Source organism: Corylus avellana, chromosome ca4 (assembly GCF_901000735.1).
Source record: "Corylus avellana chromosome ca4, CavTom2PMs-1.0".
In the NCBI taxonomy this organism is placed as follows: Eukaryota; Viridiplantae; Streptophyta; class Magnoliopsida; order Fagales; family Betulaceae; genus Corylus; species Corylus avellana.
Window position 1 is genome coordinate 29523803 of NC_081544.1, and position 15944 is coordinate 29539746.

The 15944-nt window shown below is 34.5% G+C and overlaps 1 pseudogene; it reads right to left on the reverse strand.

Annotated features, from left to right (window-relative positions):
• Positions 1-872: 872 nt before the first annotated feature.
• Positions 873-12071, reverse strand: LOC132178382 (protein argonaute 5-like; annotated as a pseudogene).
• Between the last annotated feature and the right edge of the window lie 3873 nt (positions 12072-15944).

Genomic DNA, 15944 nt, shown 5'->3' on the forward strand with positions numbered 1-15944 from the left:
TCAACTTTTTGAGCGACAAACACAGAGAGTTCCCATCTTCTTTTCTCAGCTTCACAATGCCCCACCTCCTAAGCTGAAACAGTTTCCCCAGCTCTGTCATTATAGTCCCACCGCCTTGGTTTGCCTCTACGAAACAGAGCTTTTGCAGGGATCGCAAAGTGCCTATATTCCCCTGGATCTTAAAACCATATCTCAAGTGAAAATACTCGTAAGATTCAAGCTTGTAATGGTATACAAGAAGATGGCGCAGTCGTGGGAGCTTCAAGATCTCAACGGGTATGCTTAAGATCCAAAGTTTCAAGGTTCTGCAACTTCCCTATAAAGCTTGGAATGCTTTTGATTTTGGTTCGCAATATCAACTGGGAACTTTTGTATACGCGAGTTCTGCAAATCGAACACATGGAGCAGCCTAAAAGCGCCAGGAAACAATTTTCCTATGTATATCTTTTCTACCACCCCAAACAAGAACAGAGCGCAGTTGAGATGAGAAACACACCTTTTTTGCTGCACTGCCTCTGCCTGCACATTTTGTCACGATGATCTCTCGCAGCAGATCATGGACGTCATACATTTTCACCCTTGCATCGCTAGTTGTGGCCGCCGCTTGCAGCAGCCCTCTTTTCAGGAGCTCGTCGTCGTCGAGGTAATCCTCTGCAACTTCTTCGAGCGTTTTCCCTTCTTTGGCTTCGACAAAATTTCATTTATATTTACTTTATTTGAAATATTTTATTCAAAATCATGGGAATTTCAAATACCATTTACTAATATTACCCAACAGTTTTGGGATTCTTAACAAGGGTTTATTGTTTAGTTAACAGAAAAGAAAACACTAATCCTTGCAAGGACAAAGCTAGCAGTTGCTGCTCAAAAATAAAGGATAATAAAACATACTCGCAAGAATATTTCCATTTTCTTTGCAGTGTGAAGCATACACACCATTACAACCACTGTTTAGATGTGCAAGTTACATAGCCAAAAGCTTGCACAAATGTGAAGATAATCACCAAAAAAAGAAAATCAAAATCTCAAAAGCCTTGCCAACATAAACTATACCATATCATTCATGTACTCCATTTTCATTCTGATGCAAAGAAAAGAATGTATTACCAAAAAGTTAGACTTAACTATGTGAGTAATCATCCAAAAGAAACCAAGCAACTGGAAGGCGGACGGATTTAGCAATAGAACATCACATCCTTCACATTGTCTGTGGTCTGAGGAAGGGGCCGGCACTTCACTCTGCCCTCACTTCTTCCTGTAGAGCCGCGGGCCAATGCCTCACCCTCAATGTAGTGTCTTGCCCGGAACGCCAACAAATGGGCATAATATGCAGGTGGCACTGCATATGCAAATATAATTTCAGTGGATTAAAATTGCATCCACAACTTAATGCTAATTTAGATGAAATCTAAAAGGAACAAGAAAAAGCAAGGAGGAGATCAGACCTATGGAAACAGATCTTGTGCACCTTGCAAACCTGAAAAGGACACTGTGAGTAACAGAAAACAGAAAGAAAGAGTATCAAAAGGAAATTACGTGTAACATAGATTGTTTGTTAACGTCTGCAATGAATCTACACTGAATTTATTCTCATCATACAGCACACGGTAGTGTGTTGGTCGGCTAGTTCCCTACAAGTGCAAGCAATATTACAAATGAAAATTCAAATTATTTCTTTACAAATCATCCTGTCTGTATGCATGCATAAGAACCCATTCATAACTCACAGAACAGAGTGCTTCGAAAGTTAATTCAACCAAATGGCTCTAGTTTTACCTGAATTCCAGCATGGCTGTTCAGGTAAAAGTCAAACCCTGTTGGATGGCAACTATTGGTATCGACAACAGTACCTACACATTAGAGATTCAACAAAATCAGTGGTGTTCAAGAAACCAAAAAATAAAATTGATAATTGATCACGGAGATTAACTTAGGAACCTGGAAGAATACGGTCCTTCTGATCATCTTCAGGAAAAAGCCGTGTATGATGTCTTTTCAGCACTATCACAAAAGTAACAGGCGGTGTATATCCCTCCTCCATTTTGCTATAGGCCTGGAAGAGAGTCTTACAAATTAGAGCTGCATCAAACTAACCATGCTCAACATAAGGAAACAAAAAGACACTTATTCAATCACATTGAAAACATGATTGATGGTTGTTACTTGACTTCTTGTACACATAAGATACTAATGATTATAAAGTATGAAATGCACAGGCAGCAATTCATTCAGAAATAAAAGAATATTGCATTAAACCAATATACAATACAAAAAAAGCAACACTATTAGATTCAAATCAAATCTAACAATCAAACATATCAATTTTTGAAACTTCTCATTGTGATATGTTCCCTCTCATTACAAACTATTCAGGCATTCTTGTCTCGACACATCTTGGTATCCCCCTATACAGTGACTCCATAGTTCACAGCAAGATCTATAATACCTTTCTTATTGCATCCATCTCATGAAGCAGAACTTGACTGAATTGACCTTCACTGACACCATTTCTGCCAAGTAAAACGAATTGATATAAGACAAGACATACAAAAAAATTTATTTTTTTCATGACTGAAAACAAATTTTACCTGTAGAATATAATCCTCTGGGGTTTACATCCACCAGTTGAGCTATAGAATGCATGAAGTTGTTCCCTGCAAAGTGCCATGGAGAATGGGGTGAGACCAAAAAAAAATAAAGAATTCAACAGCAATAAAGCACCATGCATGTCAACTTCCTACATAATCATTCCTCGATCAACTAAGTCCCCCCCAGGACGTTCTTTATAGAGATCTTGGATAATTTCTTCATGAGGAGCCTGTGCAGAGAAAATTCCTCTTTACTTGGTGACCCCAGGCCAATCCATTGAAGCCATTACCTATGTCAATCATTTGAACCATTTAATACAACTAAATTAACAAGGGCAAGAAAACTGAAGAACATACCACTGCTATTGATGGAGAAGAGTCCTCTCTTGACTGGGGATGTGACATATCCGTATCAAATATAATTGTAGGATGATCAGTCACCAAAGGAATATTTCCATTAATCGCATCATTTAACACAGTGTTACGACCCTCCAACCTGTAAAAGTTTTACTTCTCTTAGTTCAAAAATTGAAAACCCAAGAATTTTACAAGAATCAATCAAAAACCAAATAGAACAAGCAAACCTTCACATTGATTTTGAGGGACAAACTTTCAAGATACTGATTATCACAATTTGATGATTATCAATAGCGAGGAAAATGGCTTCAGCTATTGATAATTATTTTGCCTGACGTCACTGGGTCGCATGGTGAGTACTTAATTGGTGTTCTGATTTTGTGATAAGAACCAGTTTCTTTTGCTCAAAAGATTACTTGCTGTTGTCAGAGAAAATTAAACGAGTCTGCGAAACAGAACTTGGTATTGTTTCTCAGTGTTGTGAGCCCATGAAAGCATCAAATTGTGATAATCAGTATCTTGAAAGTTTGTCCCTCAAAATCAATGTGAAGGATTGTTTGTTCTATTTGATTTTTGATTGATTCTTGTAAGATTCTTGGGTTTTCAATTTTCAAACTGAGAAAAGTAAAACCTTACAGGTTGGGGGTCGTAACACTATGTTAAATGATGCGATTAATGGAAATATTCCTCTGGTGACTGATCATCCTACGATTAACGTCACTGGGTCGTATGGTGAGTACTTAATTGGCGTCTCAACTTGTAGACTCTGAGCTGATCGTATGGGGATCAAAGGTTTTGACTTGAAATCCTGGCAGGACAAAAGGATCCACGAAGTCAATTATTTAGATTCACAAAGGGTATCTGCACATCATGCAATCAAAATTCATCGTTTAATCATGGAAGTCATACCATGCCTTTGCTGCAGTACGTTTTGATCAATTGGATACAAAACTCAGATGGAAAATTTCTGTCCACTAGCGTAGAGAAGTTCACACAAGTCCAAAAATCCACTCGACCGCCATTGTACACTGTCTACAATATTAGCAACACAAAGGATAGTCTAGGTTAAAATATCTTCATATTCCAAAATAGTTGTAATTATATGTAATGCTATTTAACGGTTTTCAATAGATAGGTGAAAAGGAACAAGCATAATTTATTAGAACCAAGCAACCAACTACAAAATTAAAATATCTAACCTTGTTTCCCATGTTCCACTGCCCCATTATAGGTTGTTCTCTTTGGTCTCTCCTCCATCCATTCTTATATAAAAGCTGCAAAAGTGAAAGTGAGATTAAATTTGAGCGTAAGATTGCCTAAAGAGCTCAAACAAACACAGACCAAAAATTACCATTGGAGGTGGCAAAACTCGAGCCTCAACCAATAGATGTTCCTCCCTTACTTGAATTCCAAACTCCATACTTACAAGTGACTTGCCAATAAAATTGTTTTCCCTAACCATATTCTACGAAAGAGAAAAATTCATTACAGCATTACTGACACATGCAGGTCTCAATTCAATTTATTTCAATGAAACCCCGTTGAAATAAACGAGATAAAACAATTTATCACTAAATTAACATCAAAATACCTTGATACTATTTTTCCTATCTTGAGGCCGTTGACAAGTTGCGCTTAAAAGATTAGTTACTTGTCTTTCATTTAATATCTTAGAGTATCTCTGTCCAGCAGCAATCTTACAAAGCTGCCAAAAAAAAAAATCTTTCATAAACTGAGATGAAAGACATAATGCTCATACAAAATAAAGGAAAAAAAAACTGTCTAGAAGCAATAAGACAACCTCCATAGGCAAATAAGTAGGAGTTGTATGATCACTCCCAGCTTGGAGGGCAGGCAGATTCACATTCTGAAGCACAATATTATATTTCTCATAATAATAATGAGCAACTGATATTTTGGTCTTCTTCTCAACAAGAGTAAGCCTATAGAATCAAAAATCAGATAATAATCAGCAAATTAAAAAAAGCACACACCAGAAAGTAATGCAGAGAAAGAGAGACAGAGACAGTAACAATCGATGATGGTAAGGGAGAAAATCATAGTGACTCACGTTAACTGGCTAGTTGGTTGGGTTGTTACCCCAGTGACTTTGTACCTTCTGGAAAAGTTCCTATTAGTAGTAACCTCTACACTGATTCCTCTCAGTGCCTTTTCAATCTGGGAATCAAAAAGAAAAGAGGATCACTCCATAAACTTAAGATACAGATAGAAAAAATGAAAATAATAATAATAGAAATAAAGAAATAACTTATGCATGCATCAACAAACAAATGTCAGCAGAAACTTTCTCAAGTAAATAGCAGAGAAAAGAAAAACATAGATAGTTTATGTAAACTTGTAGTGCATAGGAAGGGACACCATCCCGCCAATGATTATAAAAGGAAACAAGAGAGAAGGCCATTTATCCTAATATATTATATGCCTCTAGAGCAAAACTCTCTTAAACAGGCGCAGGCATTTATCAAAACTACCAACATTTATCTCTCAAAAAATTTGAAAATAATTTATAAAAAACTCTTTTGGAATGCAACATGCATGTTCACCATCTTAAATCATAAAGCCAAATCCTAAGTTAGGAAAAATAACCTTCAGCCGATCTTGATCAGACAGACACGTTGCAGAACTGAAATTAAAATGTTTTCTAACAAAATGGGTCACAAGAATGGATTCATAGAAAGCGCAAGTGGACACATCTGCGACAAGAGAGTCAAATGTCAAAACAAGGTAATACTAGTGCATTTCTTATTGAAAGACCCAGAGGAATATATGGAAGCAATAGCAATATTAAGAGAAAGCCCCATTTGGGTTGGACGAAGACCGTGATAATACCCTCTCCAGTATTCAATACCAGAACCCAGCTCACCCGGTTCGCCCAACTCACGAGAGAAAAATGACCTCCCCACGACAGTGTAACTACAATCAAAATCAAACAAGTTAATACATGTAAGAGGACTTATATCTTGGCAATCTATACATACAAGGATAAAAAAATGTACATATTTCTAAGAAAAAAAATTAGGTTACATCTCTGATGGTGCCGCTCTAAGAACCACTGAAAGAGCTTGGATGGTTTCTTGCGGACAGCCACATCATGAAGGTCAGGCTTAGAAGCGAACTTGATTGCTACTTTGAACTGACGCTCCTTTCTGGTTCGGCACGTTGGACAGAGAAAAGGGATTCAGTTAAAATGAGTTTCTTTGATGTAACCTCAGGGGTGATGGAAACCTGCATTTCAAATTAAAACAACAACAACACATATCATGTAATTGTATCCCACCATAATAAGGATCTGCGAACCCAAATAGTAAGAAATCAGAACCGCAGAAGAAAGTAATAAAGGAAAAATAATTTTGACAAAAAAATTGTTTTCGAACGCAATTGTAAAACAAAACACCTTTATCTTTCTTTTTCTTTTTTTTTTTTCCGACGAATAAGAAATTTCATTAAGAACACAGCTCAAAAACAGAGCAACTCCTCAATCACACTTACAATCCCTTACAAAGGCTGATAAGACCAACCAAAACAGGGAAAAACAACTCCTCAAACATACAAGCCCTTACAAAGGCTGAGAAAAACAACCAAAACAAGGAAAACACAGCCTACATGCCAACATTACACAAGCATATCCGTAGGTAAATTCCACAAAGAGCACAAAGAACGATTTTTTCTAGTTCTAGGAAACCTTCCTTTCCCAACCATTCTAGTTCTAACCTCCCACAGAATTTTTTTCAAAACACCTTTATCCTAAATACATATGAGAGATTTTATATTATTTTTTGGAAAAAAAGAAAAGAAAAAAGAAGAAGAAGAAATTAGGGGAAGAACTCACTTCGTAGTGATGGAGATCCCGGCCTGGTGAGAGCCTTTGGGTGGGAGTCGGGAGGACGGCTAGTGTCTGACATTTTTACCCTCCTCCTCCATCGAAGCAGGCATTTTTGGGTTTGCATTTTGAAATTTGTTCTGGCTAAAAATGAGATTCCCTCTCTAACAAGGGATCAAATTTGAATTATATACTATATTTAATTTACAAAATAACTAACTTTATTTTTAATGAAAAAGATACATAGTTAATAAATTACTCTATTTGGGGGGTGGATACCCAGCGGTGGGACATGCATTATCATTATTCACTCAGTGATATTATTGCAAGCTATTTATTAGAAGCTTTGATTCTTGTCTTTTAAAATTTCAATAAAATCTTTTGAATGATGGCAAAAGTATTAAAAATGCTAGCTTAAAAATAATTAATCAAATTATATATGGACTTTACAAAATTAATTATGTGCTTTAAAAATATCTTAAGTAAGCCTACCCAATCACTGATCTTCTTTGAAGGTTTTTAGGTTACAGAAAATGTTAGCATGACTATTCTGAATGTCAAATTACTAAATACAATAGAAAAAAAAAATCATGCAAATAATGTGATTATGCTAAACAATCTTTATCGGGTTCACTGCAATTTTCATGTGGCGTTTCGGTGGTTTTAAGGTAATTTTATGTCGCTAGATAAATATGAGGATTTGGGTTTCAACTTTATGTCTGATTACCGTAAGCTATTATTATAAGACTGCATCAATCAGACTTTTTTTTTTTACATATCCACACAAAGAGGAGAGATAAAAAATTCGAATTAATAGCCTCCACATCAATCACACTAACAAGTTGAAAGAATGCCAATGCTATTACAATTACGTTCAAGTAAAGTAACCACTCAAGTATCCACTTTTTGCTTTAATTGTTTTTTAAAATAATAATAATAATAAAATGCTAAACAATCTTTACCTATGCTCACATCAAGGGGGAAAACGTCATTGAGAAAAAAGAGAGATCAAATTCCTTTTGACATAAATTAATAGTAGCTTTGTTTAATATTAATAAACTAACATAATCTTAATTGAATAATATATTATTATATTTTAATATTTTTTAATAAGACAAGGACAATTGATAATCTAAACAGTTGATAATCCTGATCCCCAATTGTTCTTGTCTTTTTAAAATTAAGACAAGAACAGTTGGGGTTGGGGGGACCAGGATCAATGTAGACCCCACCCCAAGACTACTTGATGTTTTCGTGTGTGCGACCCAGAATCCGTACAGTCAGTATTGCGTGGTGGTTTGGTTCCAGAGTTGACTTCCTCCCACTCACCCTCCCTCCTGCATCCCTGCACACGTGGGGCCAAAACATGGAAAGAGTGAAAGACAAAGGATAGGATGTTCAATTTTTTTTTTTTTTTAAAAGTGATTTATCTCAGTCTTATCTTTTTATACCTTTATTTACTAAAATTATAAATCACCTTAGATGGTGAAGTGTGACACATCATTTAAAAAACACAATTTGGTAAACTTATGGATTATTTGGCATTATTTAAGATATTTTTTTTAAAACATACAATTTAAAAGATTAAATTGTGATTTTAAAGGTCAGACTATAATTTTATCAAATGCTTTAATTAGTTTTTTAAAAATTATGCTTTCACATCAATATTTTTAATTGTACTTTTTAAAATCGCAAATATAAACGAACCGTTAACATTTCAAAATGGCTTTGTGGTTTATTAATCAAATTCTTTGCATTATTGTGTTTATCACATATACGTTTTACGAAGATAATCCTTATAATGCAAATAATCATTTCTAAATATTTTGGTGTTCATTTTCTATATATTTTTATTGAGTTAGCATACTCAACCTACTATTAATTTTTTTTTTTTTAAAAAAAAAAAAACTAATAATGAATAGAATACCAAGAGATTTTATACAAAGAAGCATTTCCCTGTCTTAAATTACGAATATAGTTATTTCTAAAATATATAATATATTATATATATAGTTCCTTAGTGAAGAGGTCTCTAGGATATAGACTATTATCGTGGGTTGGCATGCTGTGGATAGCTCCCAGGCGTGGAAAAGGATGGATTTAGACTGGTGGTGTACTGGTCACTAGTGGACGGAGGGTTTGTGGTCCCTTTAAATCATTCATGCATGGAAACAATTGCTGTACAAATAAATTCCAATTTATTTTTTGGGTGCCCGAGGGATGCCCCTTCCTTTCACGTGGGTACGTTTCATATCGAAAGGGCAATTTTGTTACCCAAAACAGACAGTCATTCATTGTTTCAACTCAAAAGTGTGTTGCCAAAAAAAGAAAGTTCAGGCATGCATGCATATTGGAAAATCAGCCAGCTGGTATTCATTAAAATAATTAAGATTATCACATGCAATCTTTTGACAACACAGTAATAAACTAATGAAATTACTAGTGAAATTATATGTTTAATTAGAGGGACAACACAGTAATAAACTAATTAATAATTAAACCATTCTAATAGCCTATGATTCGTCATGTTTCATAAACTGCAACTGCTCTTTATTATTAAAATTTAAAATGGTTGCCTTTTTCTTGTTATATGACTCAATTTTATGTTAATTCCTTTTGCAAATGTTTGTACTAAGTAACGTTAATTGGGCAATCAACACAGCCAAACAGGTATAATCTCATTTTCTTAGAGGTTGGAGATGATTAAATAATAATAATAATAGGATCAGAATGCTTAAATGCTCAAGGGAATAAAGTTTTCAAAAACATGTAATAATGTGATGATGTAAAAACTGGATTTAGACTATTTTAAGCTCCACACAACTTTCTGATCAATTCCATGCTGCAATATCACGTGAATTACTCCAATCAACTCAGCAAAGAGTTAAAGACTTACCACCCACAAGTTCACCCGCAAGTCGATTAATTAAACAGCTTCAAATTCCTTTAAAACGTTAAACGCATTCGCCTAACAACTGTAAAAATAGGCGGAGCAGGCTTTAGTTTTACATGAAAGCAACTGTACGTCAGTTTTCAGATTCACGTGAATTCAGAGTCTCCATCGTTTATTTTTATATTTTCACCTGCTCTTTTGAAATTCTTACCTGCCTGCCCTCCATAATTAGTGTGTGGTACAAGTAAAAGCAAAGGGACAAGTAGTTGAATTCACATGCTCAACTCCCACACATTATTCATTATTGTAGCTTTAGTCGTCAGGTGTTTCCTCTTTCAGTCGTCTGTCCTTCATCCACAATTCCACAAACCTAGGACGGAAAGGGCAATAGTGGTTGCAGGGTATTAAATGCCACCTTGTGATCACTTTAACAGGATTCAACACAAAAATGCCACGCTAGCTCTATCTCTTAGCCAATCTTTCTCTGCCACACAAACAACCAACTTTGCACCACCCATACCCGACATATTCGGACCCACTTTCGGGTACAGTGACCCGAACCCGGTTCTCGTTGGACACATAAAGCTGTACAATTAATTTAATCAAAATATTGGTCCTTTTTTAAAAAAAAAAACAAATTAAATATTTTAGGTATGAAGCCTCATTTATTCAGGTCATTTGAGCCCGTATGTGAAAAAAATATTAAAATATTAATTAAATGATTAAATTAATTATTATTATTATTATTATTATTATTATTATTATAATTTTACTAATTTTAAGTAATGGGTTTATTATAGTCTTTTGAGTAAGGCACATTTTAAACAATTTTGAAATAGTTTGGGCCATACTTGTGTAGTATATTATCACCAAAATGACATCGTTTTGGTGAATTTAATATATAAATATATTATATAAGGATATATGGATAGTGATATTTACTATCCGCATTTGCATGCGTGAATAGTTGTGAATATTATTTGCCCATATGTAATGCCCTAGTTTAAACTTTCTTTTTCTTCAAACTCGATCTCCATAATTTACCTACTATTTAAATTAAATATTGTGAAAACTTTACTTGCACCTTTTAAAAGTATAAGTGGCATTGCAATCATAATCTTAAGTAATGTCGATATCTCATGTTTCAACCCTTTTTAATTTCACTAATTCTTTTTGGTTAAACTATCCCTTAAAAAAAAAAAAAAAAACAAATTCTAAAAAACAAATTCTAAAAACTCTTCATGTGGGTCACTCTAAAGTCTAAACCCACGGCCAAGCCACAGGACAGTTCAAGGCTTTTATATATATATATATACTCTATTTTTAATATCATGCATATAATAATTCTTAGTAAAAAGTCTAAAACCTTTTTGTTAGCAGTCTGACTGATAACATTTTTTGTTTTTGTTTTTAACACTATTCTAAAGTTTAAATTAAGTTTTATTTTTAAATTTTGAGAAATCCAATCATATTGTGACACATCACTTGATAAAATTTATTTGTAAGCCTACTTTTTTTCAAAACTTTTATAGGATAACATTGAAGAATCAATATCAATTCATTTCTAAAAATAAAAAAGCAATATAATTAGTTTAAAACACTAGGTCGAAATTAGGCTATAAACAACGCCTCCCAACATACGTTTTACAAGAGAGAACACAAATATAAATAGTAAAAAACCAGGGTTTCGGCTCAGCCAGGCCAGTTTGAGTGCGCTCAATCACACACTAGGTGCGCTCGAGCGTACTCGGGACTTCATCATTGCTTCCACGGTGTAGGCGTGCGCTCGAGCGTGCCTTGCATGCGATCGAGCGCCCGATTGTGGCACTATGTGCTCGATCGCTCTTCAAGAGAACTTCAACTTCTTTGCAATTTCCTCCTTCAAACCACAGTTTTCTTTTAATGACCTGCAAAACACAAAAACACAAAAATTAATCAAAAATATCATAAAATAACAAAGTTAAGGGCTTAACAAACATAAGTTAAGGGGTCTAGATATATGATATTTGGCACTCATCATGGTCTACTAGCCTGTAAAGTTATCACTTAAAATTTAACAAAAAGGGCGGCAAATCAAGTTGCTGAGGAGATTGAGTCTTGTTAATAGATGCGCTCAACCAACTGCGTAATGTGATACATGTTGCCATACTATAAAGATAAGATAGACAATGGAACGATGGTTACTTCATTCAACATTTTTTTTAACCCATATTTTAGGACATCATAAATAACTCTTCATGAGTCAAGCAACGATGAATTCATACCCATCTTCCTGTAGCAGCTCATCAAATATCGTTTCAAGCCTTGGAAGCGGTTCAATGGTACTGATGTCGATATTGCTCAAAGAATCAGGAACAACAGAGGCATCCTGTGAAATGTAATATCCATTCATATTGGAAACATGCTTTTTTAAGTGGATATAGTCCCAATCAAGAACATGACCAAAGGACATAAGATGATATCCTATAACAAACCTGAGGTATAACCTTGTCCAAAGTTTCTAGAAGTGGATCTTCCTATACCAAATCAAGAGAGATTTAGCAGTTTTCAACTTCCGGGAAATAGACCGAGTATACAACTGCAGGTTTGCATTGACACGTAAACATTAATTTGAAATTTTATAAAATAAAAAATATTTTTTATTTTATTTTTTTGATTTGGCCCTTCGGGGTGGCCGGACTACCCCCAAGGGCCATGGGGTGACTAAACTTCAGCCACCTCCAACCCCAACTGGGGTGGCTAGCCAGCACTTAATTTTTTATTATTTTGTTTTTTTAATATATATATATATTATTTTTATTAATGAGACATTTGTCCCATTTATGACACCAAGATATTTCTGTAGAGATCTTGGCTATTAACTGGATGCTCTCTAGTCCATTTTGGACTAAAGAGGATCCTGTTCCAAATTCCTTAAGGGTAGCGCTTCCATTAAATGCTGAAACATGGCTTATTTTAAATGCTTATATGAAATGAACGGATGAGATTTATAAATTTGAGAATCTTAAATTTAAAGAGAATTGTAGGGGATATCAATCCATGAATACCTTGATTCGATAATGGATTATCAATTCTGAAATTGCACGCGTTTTTTCATCCAATTTATCGATTGATTTGGACGAAAAAGGCTAACTAAAATTGAAATTTCGAATAAGAGAATTAATTGCCGTGATTTAAAGTTTAATGGTAATTTGGGTTGCAAATTGTAATTTACTCTGTTATTTTATCTAGTTTCTCTTGTTGTAAGTTTCTGGACTACCAACCGCCTAAAGAAAAGCCCCTTCATTGATTTTAAGTCTATGAGCATCTCAATATTAAGTTTAATGCTCAATTAGCTCAATAAACTCTATCAATTCAATTCTTTTTTCTTTTTTACGAGTGTGGGAGTGGGGGAACTAATATCAATCTAATTCGATAATTAAATATGCTTCCGTAAAGAAAATATTTTTAACAAATTATAATAACAAAGTCCTCGTAGCCTTTTAATAGCGTTGGTAAAATTCTAATTTTTAAAGTATAATGAAGGTATTACAAAATATACAATGAGTGTGATAGGTTGTACTTTGAAGACTATTCGTTAAGTAATACTCCTATTTACATCTAATTCATTTATACATATAGAGATAAGAACGAGGCGAGAGTTAGTTATTTAGTTTAACAAATGTGAAAGTTATCAGTTCAACTACGTTTATAGTAATAGCTACAATAAAAATTCATTTTTTGTAACACATTTTTCTAATATATAAAAATAATTATAGACAATCTCCTAGGATTTTCACAATTCGCTTAAGACCTCTTTTATTTAAAAAATGAAATAAGATTAATATTAAATGAGAATGTAGTTTTTTAAGTACATCTTTCTTTATTTGAAAAGTATCAAAAAAAAAAAAAAACAAATGGGCTACTTGGAGATTACCCAACCCATGAAAAGTAAGGAGAGGCTCAGCCCATGACTCACAGAGTAAAGCCTTGAAACCCTAGATGCAGCAGCTATAAAAGCAAGGACTAAGACTCTCTTTCTTCCCGAAGAGCGTGAGAGAGAGAGCCAGGTCTACTCTCCTCCGCCCTTCCGGAATGACGCTGATATAATCGGGGCATGCCCCGTAAGTTCTTTCTTGGCCGCTGTCGCCAAGCGCACTATCGGCGTTGAGATCAACAAGCAGTTAACATCTATTCACTGTACTCTATTTTGGGTTTCTTTTCGTTGTGGAAATGGTAGTATGGATTTGTTGGTATTAAGTATGTATGGCCTCTCAGAAGATTATGTAGAAGATTTTTGCTTTCGGACTTTCTGTTTAGTTTTTTTCCCGTTTGGCTTTTGGATTTGTGGTTGTTTTACATGTTTGTTTGTGTAGATGATGTGTTTTATGGTTTGCTTGTGTTCTTTGCTTTTGGGTTTCTGGGTTTTTCTGCAAGTGGTGGTTTGGTTTGTGGGTTTTGTTTAACTGGAGTACATATTTGTTGCTGGGAGATGGTACAGGAGACCTCGGATTTTATGTTTGGTTCATCTTACGTTTACAGTTTTGGATTTTTTTTATCAATATTTTACACGTTCTTGCCTGTGTAGCCTGATGTTTTTGATGATTTTGCTCGTATTCTTTGTTTTTTAGTGTGATAGATGTGGTGGTCTAAAGTTTTTTTGTATCAGGAATTGAATCTGTATCGTCTCACAAAGCTAGTCTTAATTGCAACATGTGTCCCGTTGAAGCCCTTTCTTCTTTTGACAGACAATACAAATAAGCCAACTAGGCATATAGTCATTTATTATTGGTGTCAAGCGCATTAAGAATTGACATTGGGGAGGATTTATGAGCCATTTACTTGAGTTTCATTTCATATTTTGTGATTGGCTGTTATTTATCTGTAATAGTGAAGATGCATAGTGAGAGATGCTATATTACGTCGCCTCCGGAATGCTATTCAATGTAAACAAATGGAGCATTAGTTTTAACTCTAGTACTTTTATCTCTTTCATTTCTCCATGGAGCATTAGATTATTATATGTTCATGGCCTGTCAACCACTTTGTGATGGTTTGTAATGAATGTTGTTTACAGTACTCTTGATGTCTTCAGCGGATAGAAAACTTTCAAATAATTTGGATGCATGTATGTCATTGCAGGTAGGCAATAGAATCATCAGGAAGAGGATTGACGGTGCAGTACTGAGGATTTCCGTCTGAAGAATATGATGAACTGAAGGTTGCGTCGTCAAAGGCCAAAGGTGATGTCATTAGCACAAAGAGGCAGCCAGAGGGCCCCAAACCGGGTTTTATGGTGGAAGGTGCAACATTGGAGACTGTGACTCCCATTCATTTCGATGTTGTCAATGATCTTATGGGTGGTTACTAGATCTTTGCTATTGTTGTTTGGAGGTCTTGTCTTATTTGGATTTGTGTTTTTTTGTTAGTTTCAGAGAACTTTGGGATAGGTACTCAGATTTTATGCATGCCCTATGCTATATTAAAATTTTAATTGAATGTTGGAATCTTATTTTAAATGGTCTTTGAAATCTTGTTCCAGTACGTTCCATGGATTATTATGTTTGCAGAACATAATATAACAAATTAGTTTGTAGATGTAGAAGTTAATAGAATTGGGTAATTAGTTTGTCGATATAGAAGTTGACAGAATTGGGCTAATGTAGGTGGTTTCCTATGAGCATATTTGGGGTTGGCCAAATCACTCACGTGTAGGGTTGTTTTGATTATGTGATAAATTATCAAATTGTGTCAATTTTTCAAATGCTATTAATCTGTTTATTTTTTTTATTTTTTATTTTTTCATATTTTAGGGGTTTTTTTTTTAGAAGTCAATGAACTATTGTCAAAACAGAGACCAAAATTACATTTATCCCTAAAAATAAAGAGTAATATATTTTCCTTAGTGAGTGTACAATAGTCAATGAACTGTTGTGTTTTTTCAAATTAGAAAATATGCTTGTTCCTATCCCTCTAGATTAATGTGGAAACCGTCTCAGACTCTCAGTAAATATAAGACTGCAAATCGTGCTTAATTACGAGGGATTTGCTTCTATGATTTTGACACATCCATGCATCCTATTATAGTTGCCTAGTTTCTACTAACCAACGTAGATTGCATTTATCACAAATTAAATACCAGATAAGATGCAATCAAAAAATGAATAAGAAAAGAAATTAAGAAGAGGTAGATTGTTAAGTTTCATGTGTTTTATGGTAAGACCTTATTATCCCTCCATTTATAGCTTGTGTTGTGTCTATTTCTATCATGTTACCGACAGTTTCC